Raw genomic sequence first — 16,052 nt, forward strand, 5'->3', positions numbered from 1 at the left:
TACCAATTACAGATGTGGATGACTGTGAAACACAAGAATGTGCTCGTTCTTAAAAGGGAATAATATTCGGCTGGTATCAGGAGTCTGGGATTTGGTTTCGATTCCCAGCATGTTTAATTTGTTAACATAGCGCAATTGGGCTATTGCACTATGCCAATCCGACATATGAGTGTCATGAGGAAGTGGGAGCGCAGTGGCGCTAGAAATACTGTGGAAAGTTGTGGGTTCGAGTAATAGAATCCTGAGCTGGACACCAGTAGGTCGTTGCGAATATACTTTTTGAAACCCGCAAGGATGGAAGTGTACGTGAAAGATCTCAGGGCTTCAAAGACTATATCTGAATGATAGTATTTCGGTAAAGCAAAGGTGCAGAAATGATGTTAAGGGCACTAAAGAGTTATCTATGTGGAAACTGTGATTTGGAGCATGAACTTATAAAAATGCAATGTAAAATAAAACGAAAGGATTGTTTGGCATTATTGGCCAGGGCACCCATTCCGGTGCAATTTGGCCGCCTAGTGCAAGTCTTCTTATTTGACGCCACTTTGGAGCCTTCCTTGTCGATCATGATGAAATGGTGACGAAAACACAACACACAGTTCCCGAGCGTTTAAATTCTCTTACCGAGTCTGGAGTCGAACCAGGGCTTTCTGTATGACATTCAACCGCGCAGACCACATTTCTTTCTAGAAACGTATTTAACTTTTAACACTTTCACATAATCATATCACACACCGGAATGTCTCGGAAAACAGAACTCCTATTTAAATAGTTATATACCGTAATAAACATTCACATTTAAGTCCATTTACGAACAGGAGTGCTGTTGTTCCTGACATGCACACTATAATGCTATGCTGGGACGCGATCATTTTAATCTCCTCGTACGAGGTCTCACCAGTGAGAATACCGTACAGTGAGTTTCGTTTGCTAGGAAGTCTGTAGCACGGACGTTTAGTTGACCTGTTATACTGTAAGCACGTAACTGTTAGCAAGCTTGCAGAAAATTGTGAACGTAGTATTCAGCCTTGGCATTTTGGTAGCCGATGATGGAAATTTAAGTTGAAGGTTAAGTCGTCTAAGTTATTAGGCTCCGTCATGTTCAAATTTTTCCTTCTCGATCGACTTTTCAACCCCTTTACTGGCATCATCTTCAGATAATTTGGTGTCCCTGTGTGGCCAGAAGATCCCAGCTCATAGGTCTAAACATCGATTGAGAAAGAGTAATTTGAAAATCATGTCGCTGCCTGACGCCCTCAGTCACTTTACCGTCAATGACTACGGCCACAGAAACTTGCATACTTCCATACTTCCATGAATTTCACACTATTTCTCTAGAGATAATGAGTTATGTTTTATTTGTCCAGACCATTGTACAGTTTGGTATTTTGTGATTATCCATAGTAGATTATTTGATTAGTGTATTTCACTGCTTTTAATGCTTTCTTCGAGGAGAGGTCCAAAGACGGTACGAAATTATGGTAGAAAGGGTCACCATTTTTTTTCTTCAAGTCTTCTTGAAAATGGACGCAGAGGCCGAAATCAGGTGATCGTTTGGGCGTATTGGGTTCTGTGTGATAAATACAGCCACATAAAGAAAACTGACAACAGTTGATAGTTTAATTTTATTGTTACTGTTCAAGTTGTGGCAGCGGAGTGTGAAAGAGAAAAGATGCGACAGGACGAAGGAAGCCGCCACAACGTCACCCAGTATTGCTGTAGAAAAGACGGCCAGTGCTGGAAGGTCAGTCAGCCTTCGAGTGGGAAAGGTAGACCAAAACTACTTCCTCATGATTTTGTAAACAATACGAGGAAATTTGATAGTAACGAGTACAAGAGGGCGATACCCTGTTAACAAAGTACCTATCACTCTGTCTTCAGTCTGTGAATTGAACATTACTTTTTCTGCATCATCACGAAATTTTAGGAAGTATTTTTATTACCTATAGCACTAGGAGAGAATAAACATAAAAGAAAATTGATTGAAAACGTCCATATAAAAATCTCCCTAATAAAGAACATAATGTCAACACTTATAAGATTGTCTACATTTGTATTGTTTACTCTCCGGATTATACTGTAACTAGATTACAATAACATGACATTTATGACGATGATACATTGTAGGCCTGTAACATTTGTCTCTTATGAGCAGATTATCTTTCGATTCTCATGCAATAAATTTCGATACTGTAGCTGTCTAAATACTGTCAATAGCACGAAGTTACCACCAGACACACGCATACTTGCGAATAATGCAGTAGCTTCCCTGCAGTTCGCAGGGTACTCCAGAAAGCTTTTTTTACTGTCGCACGGTACTCGGCTAATTTTACCAGTCAGCAACAAACCGGTAATCTGTTGATCATGCAGGCGCTGTCGAATGCAGGTAATGAAACCTTCTGATATTTGGATGAACCTCGTCATAGAAAAAATAGTTTTCCTTTTAAGACTTACTACTGTAGCAGAAACAGCACAGATGGAATTTAAAATTTCTGTATGTGTTGAAGCTATCCCGAAAACTGTTGGTTTTCTGACAGTAGGTGTCTTTCATTATGTGTATGACCGGTAATTTAGGGACGACTACAACATAGCGATCGTTGAAAAGATTATCTTGCTTCCTCCACTATGCAGTTTCTATAACCTCTCGTTTGATTTTTTTCCGATTTTAACAGGACGATCCTCTACCTACTGCAGTTCATTTCACAAGATTCTGGCAACAAAGCTCATTCACGTTCTTTCAGTCACAGCATGCATCCCCCCTCTATAATTTCCCACTTTCCAATATCGATTTCTGCATTGGCTGTCTTCTTACTAAGCCCCTCAGTTCTCATTTACTAGCCACAGACAATATCCCTTCAACCGATGTCTAGAAGAAGAAGAATAACATTCACGAGTATCTTCGACAGTATTCGCGGTATAGCTTCCACTTTGGAATGTACCAGATGAAAAAGAACTGGAAACACGCCTTGAAAATGTATGTCTATATGATAACATGCTGGTCATTCACAGACATATAGTTAACTACTTACTGTTTGCAAGATTTCTGATTTCCAAATAGTATAAAGAGGCTGTCAAAGAAGAAACATCTATCTGTATTAAAAAAGACATTGCTGCCGTTTGCCTGTGACTCCATTTCCGTTAGTACATGAACGAGGAGTGTAGGAACTACGTTTTACTCCAGCGTTATCTACATTTTCCCGATTGGTCCGCGTCTGCATAAAGAAATACAGTGTTTGCAGCAAGTCGGGCCCATATATCCCAATTTTTTTATACCTTTTCGTGCAAATTAAAGTTTTCTTTACTATTGTATTCATTAATGTGTACGTTACTTTCAAGTTCAAACGGATTCTTGACAATTTATGGTCTCAATAAAAAATCTTTTATTAAATTAATAAATCTAGCTTCTGCATGTTGTTAGTTTCTTTTTTTACTTTCCTTTTATGCAACAAATACATTTTCTCTACATGGTGCGTTAACTCGCAGTTTTATCTCGTAGTATTTACTTGACCAAGGAGGTAATTCATAAGGCATAAGCAGCTAATCCCAAATGGTTTATCAGTCCATTATAATGCTTTTTAGCGTACGTTTTCATCTGCATATATTAATAGGACGTATTCTATGTATTACAGCACAAAGCTGAATAAGTTGTATTTTTTTAACAGTTTACAGCTACCTAATTTGTGGAAGATCGGTTAGCAGTTCCACAAAATTTTGGTTAGTTCATTCTCTGTTGACGGTCTTTAACGCGATTTGCAACAGTACTTACACAGCCAACGCAGAACACTAATTACGCCTCCGGAGTCCTATAAAATGATGGGTCATTAACACGGATCAATAACAGTTACTGACTCAGGAGCAAACTGCAAAACGCCCTCTGTAAGGACATCTCTTGCAAACCTGTTGCTTGCAAAAAGTATAAGATCCGAAGATGACAGCACAGTCTTGCCGAAACTTGTTATGTAAATCTAATATATGCTCTACTAGCGAGCTTGACGTCTGGAAGTTTCTCCAGACTCCACACTATTGCAGATCGCCCCCACGTTGACACAGTGTCAGGAACACATTAGTTATCTTGTAATCTGTTCTAACTTTCTGCACGTTGTTTCTTAAATAAGAATGAAACCAGACACATGCAGCCATTTGTTCCATAAAATGCGTAAGTTATCTAGTAGAGAAGTATATAAGCCTGGTTGTCTGTAATGTCCACCTGTCTGTCGCGTGTAGTTTCAAAGTAAGTGTCTTACAAATTTGCACGCTGCATTCAGAGCTTTTCCATAATGCATCCCCTAATTAAGATTTCACTCCCTTACTGTTCGGATAGAATACATGGGTTATTATAACAACTGCTTGACATTTTACGTAATTTCCAGCTTTGAAGTCGCCTTGATTCAGGAAATTCCACAATATTTCTATGAAGCAACGCTCCATAAATTATATAGTATATTATCAGTAAGCAATATACTACGTTTGGGATTAAAACGTTCAGTTTCATATTCATGGACAGGTCGAAATATCATTATCTTCGGATAATTAATCAGACTTTAAAGCCAATAACGTGACTGAAAACGTCACATCACGAACGTTCAGACCACTAATTTGTTTGTTAACCCACAAATATTGACAGATGAAACAACGGATACATTAACAACTTCATACGTGAAACTTAACAAACAAAAGATTTTTTTTTCAGTTTGTGTTTAGGTTATTAAACTGTACAGCCAAAAACTTGATTCAAATATGGAATCATATGTACAGAGAAATCCCAATATAAAATGTTCGAACAATAATTTAAAATTAATCTACAGTGTCCACTGTGATATTCGCTATTTTTGACTTCATTAAAACAGCAAATAGTTAATTCTTTCAGCCAGAAGGCAAATCCTTGTTTATAAAGAATGATTAATGTATAATAAGGCGTCGCATAGCGACGGTGGAATTTCCTACATAATGTAATTCGTCGTCTTTGGGAGGCAATATAAACAGAAGAATACGGATAAATATCCGATCCTTCACTATTTTGTTCGCTGGAGAACAAATTAAGCCTTGAGCGCTAAAGACTTGTACTGTTTTTCTTAAGTAAGACGGACGCAGATTTGTGGCGGTCTGATCTAATTTTTTTACTAAATAAATAAAAACGCGTTCAGTCTAAGTTTGAGTGAAGTGTAAAAAGAAGAACTGTTATAACTTATCGTGACGACGCACGAGCGACACAAGAGGACAATGGCTAAATAAAAGAGCGCTCAATGGACATGATACGGACATAAAAATCTACCGTCATTGTAGTACTAAGCTTAAGGTACGATATATGTTTTAATATAATAAATATTTGTTCTGGGAATACTGAATCATTTAGCAGTGCTCATTCCTATCATCTCCTCAGTACTATTTTCATTTTAATTATGCATTTTGCTAAGATTACAGACACCGAGATCAGCAGGCCAATGTACGTGTTACATTGGTGAAAAGAAAACTGTTTTATCGTCATCTTGCATCAGCTTTAATATTGAATTTCCCTTTTGTGTGATGTTACATTTGTTTTTGCGCCCTTAAGAACTTTCTGGTTCCTTAGGAAATTGTTTTGTCATAACAATAACTTCACAACCGGGTATGATCGTATCTACGATCATGAAGTAATTAGAAAGACGATAATGCAATTTCTTAATCAATAGCACGCTAGTTGTGACTGCCTCAAGCCACGCGAAACTGCAAGTAAAAACTATTCATATTTCATAATGCAATATTTTATGACAATGGTCAATCCATGATTCTCACGCCATTTGTGATTTATAAAACAGTAAGCGAAATTTCTAATTCCAACTTTTCCATGGAATAACAACATCATTTTTATTTTGTTACATCACACCACATAGATACAATACGTACATCTAATGGATCTTGACTCATCAAATATAGACAAAATAGAATATTAAAAAGAGCTCACCAGAGACTGGGTACCGTAGACTCGGGGATTCGAGTGTTTATGCAGCCATAGGTAGAACATCAAATTTCGTATACGAGTACAAACGTTACTATCTTGTATAAAAAAAATGTGCTTCATATACGCGTATTTGAGGGTCTTCTTGAAACTATATAGTAGGAGCACTTTCACAACGTTTTCCAGTAAACAGTTTTGCCATGTTTCGAAACAACTGCAGAAAAACAGCAAGTGGTTTGCAACTCGTTTCTTCTGAAAGTCACAGAAAGTATTGTACTTGATGTATATCAGATGTAAGTGGGAAGAAGTTGAACCATGGTTGGTGCACTTTCGTATCAGGATGATTTTATAATTAACGATTAGATGTCAGCGTTCTAACGAGTTTAGCCACAGCCATACTATGGGCTAGATTATTGTTGTTCAGGGTGTTTCAGAAAGGACATCACAACTATAAAAATTCATAAAAAAGGGTATTGAAAGAAGATTTAGAGCTGGGTTCAGTGTTAGTTTGTAAGTAAACATATCAAGTTTTTTTTCTTTTTTTACCTTAAACTAAAGATGTTGTGTGTGCCTTGTGTTGGTTATCCTGCACAAATCCCCTTGGTAGTGAGTTTCTTCCCAAACTCGTTGTAGCATTAGTGGGGTAAATTCTTGCTCTAAGTTCAGATGATAAGCCGGCACAGGAGGTACAAACACGATATGAATCCCCATAAAAAAATCGAGTGGTGTCAGGTCTGGGGAACGTGGAGGCCATGTATCTCACGGAAAGAGAGAGGCCATACGCATTGTTCTAGCTCAATACACAAAAAACGTTCAGTTTAGGCCTATTACGAACATGTTGCAATGTTTGATGTGGATTTTTGCTGCCCCACACCCAACAGTTATGTGAGTTAACTTTGCCACTTAAGTGAAAAGGCGACTCGTCAGAAAAGAGGATTTTGTCCAAGAAATGTTCATCGTCGTGTATCCGATTTAACATATCCAGACAAAAGTTCTTGCTAGCAATTTTATCAGTGTCTTTCATTGCTTGTACAATCGTCAATCTGTACGGTTTCACATGCAAACGGTTTCTCAACACAAGCCAAACAGTCGTATGTGGGATTTGCAGTTCGTAAGATGCAGGCCGGGTCGATTTCGTAGGGCTGTTGACGAAACGTTGTCTCACTCGCTCAACGACGTCGTCAGATGTGCCTGGACGACCTGATGATTTCCCATGTCTTACCAGATACCCAGTTCACAAAACGTTTATGCCGGTCATAAATTGTAAGCCTACTAATAAGACCTTTAGCGTACTTGGTACGGACATTACGCTGAACTGTTGTCGCCGACTTCGATTGTTCCAACCAAAACAGACAGCTAGCACGGTCGGGTCCAGTCAAGGCAGCTATCTTTAACGCAACTGCCGCTAGCGCTCCTTACGGTGTGATTCGGCATTAGCGAAATAAGCGAGATAAGACTTGATGTATTTCCCTACGAACCGACTCTGCAATCATCTCTGTAGGTACTATAAATTAATTTATATGAATTTTCAAAGTTTTTAAGTCCTTTTTGAAACATATAATTGATTTATAACTCATAAGATTATACGTAGCTGTTTTAAATTCAATATATTAGAGTGATTGTTAAAGAAATTTTTGCAGATTGTGCAACGAGTTACGGAACCTCCTCCTTGTGAATGCAAGTCAAGTGCATAACGCCTCATATAACAGTCTTCCGAAGTAACTGTTTTCTTTTTGTGCAAGTGAACGTCTTCATATCTTTCTAATTTGCATCGTTCAACGTCTGTGTTACCAGCTGGTCAGAAACGATGCCGATATCTCTTGTAGCAGTTGGTCATCGCTTCCGCATGCCGCACATACAAGTTACATCATGAATAACGTCGCAGCCGATAACTGCTTCTACGATGTAAACTGCGATTTCCTCTTATTCATCAGACCGAAAGATTATTCAAAAATACGAACGTCAGAGCAGCGAGCTAATTAGTTCTTTCACTGGGTATCAGGATCATGGGCGGTGATGGCAGGGTTTAATTTCACAGCTAAAAGCGATCAGACGGACGCTCTGGAATCCAGTTTTGCCCACCAACGAAGAAAATCCAATTAGGATTAAGAGCGGAGCAATAGCAGCACGGTCGCTCCTTTTAATTGGATATGGCGTAAGACCAGTATTGACGATATTCAGTTCAGTCTACGATTTTTGATTACGTAAACATCAGTCAGGAACGGAAGAATTGTTAGCTGTTGTTTAAGTAAGCATAATGAAAAAAAAAAATGGTTCAAATGGCTCTGAGCACTATGGGACTTAACTGCTGTGGTCATCAGTCCCCTAGAACTTAGAACTACTTAAACCTAACTAACCTAAGGACATCACACACATCCATGTCCGAGGCAGGATTCGAACCTGCGACCGTAGCAGTCGCGCGGTTCCAGACTGTAGGCCACTCTGGCCGGCGCATAATGAAAAGCGCATCGTTCTCTTAGAACAAGAGTCATCAAAAAGTGTCATTTTGGTCGAGGTCGAACCGTGTAAATTAAAGCTGTCGGTCGTTCTGCATGTTTCCCAGTGGTTTATAATAGATTACCTGTCTCCCCCCATTCCGTTTATATTTTTCCATTTTACGCATCATTACTTTATTCTTACACTTATGTAGCAAGTATGTAGCTCTTTTCTTACAATTTTTGTATTTTATGTCTGGAGGGCATTAACTTTCCTTAAAAGTTTCATTTGAGTCCACTGTATTTACTCTTTCTCAGTTAATGTTCAAGGTTTGCTTCCAGAAATTAGAATAGGAGCAGCCATTGCCTTATAAACTTTTAGCTTGTCACTCATTAACTCACTCACACACCGTTTGAAACTTATTAGTGACCTTATTCAATACGGAAGGCCAATGCAATTTTTGTGATGATCAATGCTCGTTACCGTTACGGAAACATTTGCATGGAAGTAATAAAATGAAAAGTAAATTATGATTTTGCATATAGAAAAAAAAGCTCAGCGATCAGACTGAATTACTTATTATCGTCCACGAGAGCTATAAATAAACAGCCTAGACAGCAGCCGTCACGAAAACATTTCGTGGACACTGGAGATGTTCACCAGCGTCGCACTTCGTTGTACTCGTGGAGAGAACACAATCCTGCAGTTGTTCTTGAAGGGACACTGCACAAATCGTATTTGAACGATACAGTGTCCACAGGAAGATTACTTGCAACAATGGGAATAGGGGCGTAACCAAGATGAATGTGGAAAATGGACTGAAAACCCATTCAGGCTGATTATTGTACCAAAACATTGGTCAAGTGTACGCATTCGTTATGAATCTGACTCGCCTAGCTGCGTCGGGATCTAACAAGTTTGGAGAGCTATAAGAGCAGGTGTATTTATTTTTTGTACAGCTGTTTTTTTTGTTAATTTAGTTGCAATATGCTACAGGGTGTTTCAAAAATGACCGGTATATTTGAAACGGCAATAAAAACTAAACGAGCAGCGATAGAAATACACCGTTTGTTGCAATATGCTTGGGACAACAGTACATTTTCAGGCAGACAAACTTTCGAAATTACAGTAGTTACAATTTTCAACAACAGATGGCGCTGCGGTCTGGGAAACTCTATAGTACGATATTTTCCACATATCCACCATGCGTAGCAATAATATGGCGTAGTCTCTGAATGAAATTACCCGAAACCTTTGACAACGTGTCTGGCGGAATGGCTTCACATGCAGATGAGATGTACTGCTTCAGCTGTTCAATTGTTTCTGGATTCTGGCGGTACACCTGGTCTTTCAAGTGTCCCCACAGAAAGAAGTCACAGGGGTTCATGTCTGGCGAATAGGGAGGCCAATCCACGCCGCCTCCTGTATGTTTCGGATAGCCCAAAGCAATCACACGATCATCGAAATATTCATTCAGGAAATTAAAGACGTCGGCCGTGCGATGTGGCCGGGCACCATCTTGCATAAACCACGAGGTGTTCGCAGTGTCGTCTAAGGCAGTTTGTACCGCCACAAATTCACGAAGAATGTCCAGATAGCGTGATGCAGTAATCGTTTCGGATCTGAAAAATGGGCCGATGATTCCTTTGGAAGAAATGGCGGCCCAGACTAGTACTTTTTGAGGATGCAGGGACGATGGGACTGCAACATGGGGCTTTTCGGTTCCCCATATGCGCCAGTTCTGTTTATTGACGAAGCCGTCCAGGTAAAAATAAGCATCGTCAGTAAACCAAATGCTGCCCACATGCATATCGCCGTCATCAATCCTGTGCACTATATCGTTAGCGAATGTCTCTCGTGCAGCAATGGTAGCGGCGCTGAGGGGTTGCCGCGTTTGAATTTTGTATGGATAGAGGTGTAAACTCTGGCGCATGAGACGATACGTGGACGTTGGCGTCATTTGGACCGCAGCTGCAACACGGCGAACAGAAACCCGAGGCCGCTGTCGGATCACCTGCTGCACTAGCTGCGCGTTGCCCTCTGTGGTTGCCGTACGCGGTCGCCCTACCTTTCCAGCACGTTCATCCGTCACGTTCCCAGTCCGTTGAAATTTTTCAAACAGATCCTTTATTGTATCGCTTTTCGGTCCTTTGGTTACATTAAACCTCCGTTGAAAACTTCGTCTTGTTGCAACAACACTGTGTTCTAGGCGGTGGAATTCCAACACCAGAAAAATCCTCTGTTCTAAGGAATAAACCATGTTGTCTACAGCACACTTGCACGTTGTGAACAGCACACGCTTACAGCAGAAAGACGACGTACAGAATGGCGCACCCACAGACTGCGTTGTCTTCTATATCTTTCACATCACTTGCAGCGCCATCTGTTGTTGAAAATTGTAACTACTGTAATTTCGAAAGTTTGTCCGCCTGAAAATGTACTGTTGTCCCAAGCATATTGCAACAAACGGTGTATTTCTATCGCTGCTCGTTTAGTTTTTATTGCCGTTTCAAATATACCGGTCATTTTTGGAACACCCTGTACATTGATTTATGCTTAGGTGGTGTCTTCCACTGTACTGTAAAGGAAAAGAGAAACAGAACTTGAAACGTTTACTCTATTCTCTTGCTGCTTCTTCAACAAGACACAGACTGTGATCATTCATTGGTCTTGAACGCAGCGTTACATGGAGGAGGTTGTAATAACCCCCGTCCCCCCCCTCCCCACCTCTCACCACCTCCCAGTACAGTATGACTCGCCGTTCATTTCCATCCGAGGTTTGCTGAGACAGAAAATCCGATTATCTTAGTGAGTTGTGGTGTAGGATTCTTCCTGCCTGTTTTGCCGAGAAGCTGTCACAGTTTGTGTCCCTCGCAGAATTCGGGTTCTCTGTAAACTGCAATTGTACTTCCGGTGTTTTTAAGTGATGAAGCGGGAAGCTATATTATTTAGAATGACGTTTAAAAAGGTCCCTATTATGACGTATTTATGTACTAAACACCTGAAGCTGATAATATCCATACACTTAACAATGATTACCTGAAAACGTGAGAGCATGATCTAAACACACAACTTGATAGGAAGACATCCAACCAGCGACTGGCGACTATGGCACGCAGCTTCTACCTCGTACCTACAGTCGTGATATTTCGTAGCTGTTAGTACATTTTTGTTACATTAAACGGTATCCAGTTATTTTTTAAGATGATCGATTTCTGGCGTTGTAATATTGTTGCAGGCCAACGGCTTTGCCGCAGTGGTAACACCGGCTCCCGTCATATCACCAAAGTTAACCGCTGTGGGGCTGGGCTAGCACTTGGATGGGTGACCATGCGGTCTGACGAGTGCTGTTGGCAAGCGGGGTGCACTCAGCCCTTGTGAGGCAAACTGAGGACCTACTTGAATTAAAAGTAGAGGCTCCGGTCTCGGAAACTGACGTACGGCCGGGACAGCGGTGTGCTGACCACATGCCCCTCCGTAGCCGCATCCAGTGACGGGCCTTCCTGGCCTGTTAGGGAGGAGTTTAGTTTAGTTTAGTTTATTATTGTTGTCAGAAAATGCTTATGACTTCTTCTATTATCTGTTTTGAAAAAAAAAATACTTTTAGTAGCAAATATTTATTAATCAAGATTACTTGCTTCGCGCCAGAATAACTGTGCTTTCCCTACATACGTTGCTACTGACGTATCAGTATCTCGTGTCTAGCCACAGCGCTTCACACTGCCTTCCACAGGTAAAGCCCTATGGTCTACCGGCTCCTTCAGCCAGCGTGGGAACTGAAATATTACTGCCGACTTTGTGCGTTCTGCAGTAACACTTTATTCGCTGAATGCTACATGATGTCTACAGTCGTGACACAAAATTGTGAAACTGGAATATAACGAAATGAAATGTGATTTGAACAGAAGGGGTACCTTACAAGGTACGCTTTTGCACCTGCCACTCATCCTTGCAACGCTGCAGCCACCGTGGCACCCATATCCGTGGATTCCGCCGACCACCAACGTCGGCCGAAGGCGACCGACCTTTCCTAATCAGTACGCCAATACGGGCGCGTTCACACTGTAATCAAACTTATCGCACTAACGTACCGACTTCGGACAGCAAAAGGGGAAATTCGGATCGATTTGTTTTCTTCAGTCAAAGCGACCGACGTTCTCACGCATGAAATAAGGAGCGTGAGAAACTGATAAGTTTAGTCCAAGGAAGAGTGAGTTTGTGGCATCCTGAGGATGAAAATATCGCAATCGCGATAAGGTTCGGATTCTATTGTCTGAAATCGCAGGTTTATTGGAAACTTCTAAGAGGCAAAATCTTCATTGAAAATTTTAGGGATAGATTATAACAATAATTTTTTCAAGCGACAAGAGTGGCGCTAACTATATTTTGCCCTACTGTAGTGGATCTTTCTTGTGGTAAGTTGGCATTAATTGTCAACAAATTATTATTACTGCTTACTGGATTTTTTATGCAGTGGGGCTGTTAATATTAAGTCGTTTGTAGACGTAGTGTACGGTTGTTGTTGTTGTGGTCTTCAGTCCTGAGACTGGTTTGATGCAGCTCTCCATGCTACTCTATCCTGTGCAAGCTTCTTCATCTCCCAGTACCTACTGCAACCTACATCCTTCTGAATCTGCTTAGTGTATTGATCTCTTGGTCTCCCTCTACGATTTTTACCCTCCACGCTGCCCTCCAATGCTAAATTTGTGTACCCTCGATGCCTCAGAACATGTCCTACCAACCGATCCCTTCTTCTAGTCAAGTTGTGCCACAAACTTCTCTTCTCCCCAATCCTATTCAATACCTCCTCATTAGTTACGTGATCTACCCACCTTATCTTCAGCATTCTTCTGTAGCACCACATTTCGAAAGCTTCTATTCTCTTCTTGTCCAAACTAGTTATCGTCCATGTCTCACTTCCATACATGGCTACACTCCATACAAATACTTTCAGAAACGACTTCCTGACACCTAAATCTATATTCGATGTTAACAAATTTCTCTTCTTGAGAAATGCTTTCCTTGCCATTGCAAGTCTACATTTTATATCCTCTCTACTTCGACCATCATCGGTTATTTTACTCCCTAAATAGCAAAACTCCTTTACTACTTTAAGTGTCTCATTTCCTAATCTAATTCCCTCAGCATCACCCGACTTAATTTGACTACATTCCATTATCCTCGTTTTGCTTTTTTTGATGTTCATCTTATATCCTCCTTTCAAGACACTGTCCATTCCGTTCAACTGCTCTTCCAAGTCCTTTGCTGTCTCTGACAGTATGTACGGTATGTATTTCCAATTTTCAGTGCTTTAGGTGTTCATGGTATCTTACGCTTAAATTTGTGCTTATCTTTCACAGGGAGTATTTTATGCTGAACTACAGGGTGTTTCAAAAATGACCGGTATATTTGAAACGGCAATAAAAACTAAACGAGCAGCGATAGAAATACACCGTTTGTTGCAATATGCTTGGGACAACAGTACATTTTCAGGCGGACAAACTTTCGAAATTACAGTAGTTACAATTTTCAACAACAGATGGCGCTGCAAGTGATGTGAAAGATATAGAAGACAACGCAGTCTGTGGGTGCGCCATTCTGTACGTCGTCTTTCTGCTGTAAGCGTGTGCTGTTCACAACGTGCAAGTGTGCTGTAGACAACATGGTTTATTCCTTAGAACAGAGGATTTTTCTGGTGTTGGAATTCCACCGCCTAGAACACAGTGTTGTTGCAACAAGACGAAGTTTTCAACGGAGGTTTAATGTAACCAAAGGACCGAAAAGCGATACAATAAAGGATCTGTTTGAAAAATTTCAACGGACTGTGAACGTGACGGATGAACGTGCTGGAAAGGTAGGGCGACCGCGTACGGCAACCACAGAGGGCAACGCGCAGCTAGTGCAGCAGGTGATCCAACAGCGGCCTCGGGTTTCCGTTCGCCGTGTTGCAGCTGCGGTCCAAATGACGCCAACGTCCACGTATCGTGTCATGCGCCAGAGTTTACGCCTCTATCCATACAAAATTCAAACGCGGCAACCCCTCAGCGCCGCTACCATTGCTGCACGAGAGACATTCGCTAACGATATAGTGCACAGGATTGATGACAGCGATATGCATGTGGGCAGCATTTGGTTTACTGACGAAGCTTATTTGTACCTGGATGGCTTCGTCAATAAACAGAACTGGCGCCTATGGGGAACCGAAAAGCCCCATGTTGCAGTCCCATCGTCCCTGCATCCTCAAAAAGTACTGGTCTGGGCCGCCATTTCTTCCAAAGGAATCATTGGCCCATTTTTCAGATCCGAAACGATTACTGCATCACGCTATCTGGACATTCTTCGTGAATTTGTGGCGGTACAAACTGCCTTAGACGACACTGCGAACACCTCGTGGTTTATGCAAGATGGTGCCCGGCCACATCGCACGGCCGACGTCTTTAATTTCCTGAATGAATATTTCGATGATCGTGTGATTGCTTTGGGCTATCCAAAACATACAGGAGGCGGCGTGAATTGGCCTCCCTATTCGCCAGACATGAACCCCTGTGACTTCTTTCTGTGGGGACACTTGAAAGACCAGGTGTACCGCCAGAATCCAGAAACAGTTGAACAGCTGAAGCAGTACATCTCATCTGCATGTGAAGCCATTCCGCCAGACACGTTGTCAAAGGTTTCGGGTAATTTCATTCAGAGACTACGCCATATTATTGCTACGCATGGTGGCTATGTGGAAAATATCGTACTATAGAGTTTCTCAGACCGCAGCGCCATCTGTTGTTGAAAATTGTAACTACTGTAATTTCGAAAGTTTGTCTGCCTGAAAATGTACTGTTGTCCCACGCATATTGCAACAAACGGTGTATTTCTATCGCTGCTCGTTTAGTTTTTATTGCCGTTTCAAATATACCGGTCATTTTTGAAACACCCTGTATATGCTTGTCTTCCACACGAGTGCTGAATGGCACTCTTTGAGGGTTCATTGATGAACGGCTCCACGACTTTAAATAAATACAGCGAAATGCAGTGTTGATAATTTGCTTTTCAAGATTACCATGAATTATCTCGAGTTTGTAACAGAACAACTGTGGACAGACGCTACAGTACTCGTGACGTTCTTTTCGAGACAGGAAAGCTCATTCACACGTATTCGCCGTCTTTTTAATAGCAGAAGCTGCTATTCAGTACGCGTCTCTGAATACAGAGGCGTCATTGTTCCACCTTAAGAGGTTAAAATGTAACGTACTACATACACAGAATACATTCTAACCTAACCTCCTTGACACTGCCATAAACTGACGAAGGAGATTGGATGCACTCTAACTCATCTGTAGGCCAATGTTGTCTGGCCACCGGTGGTGACGCTGTCTGATGACCATGAACGCCGGCAGCCGTTGAAGTGTGGCGCCGAGGGCGAAGCGCGCGCACACATAGCTGCGTGCGGTGCCCTCTGCCCTGCTGCCCCGCTGGCCCTGTGTGATGCGAGCTGACCGTGTCTCAGCTGGTCCCGGCTCAACAAGTGGTTCTCAGTCGAAAGCAGCGCGCCTGTTGCCGAACTGAGACGATCCGCGCTATCAAAGGGCTGATACCACAAGTGTGGTCGTTTTGTGTGCAGCACCGCATATGTGGCCGGACCGGAGGGTAGACCTAAAAACAAATTTTAGACGAAGTACCGGTGTCACTT

The sequence above is a fragment of the Schistocerca cancellata genome, chromosome 5 (genome assembly GCF_023864275.1).
Source record: "Schistocerca cancellata isolate TAMUIC-IGC-003103 chromosome 5, iqSchCanc2.1, whole genome shotgun sequence".
Taxonomy (NCBI): Eukaryota; Metazoa; Arthropoda; class Insecta; order Orthoptera; family Acrididae; genus Schistocerca; species Schistocerca cancellata.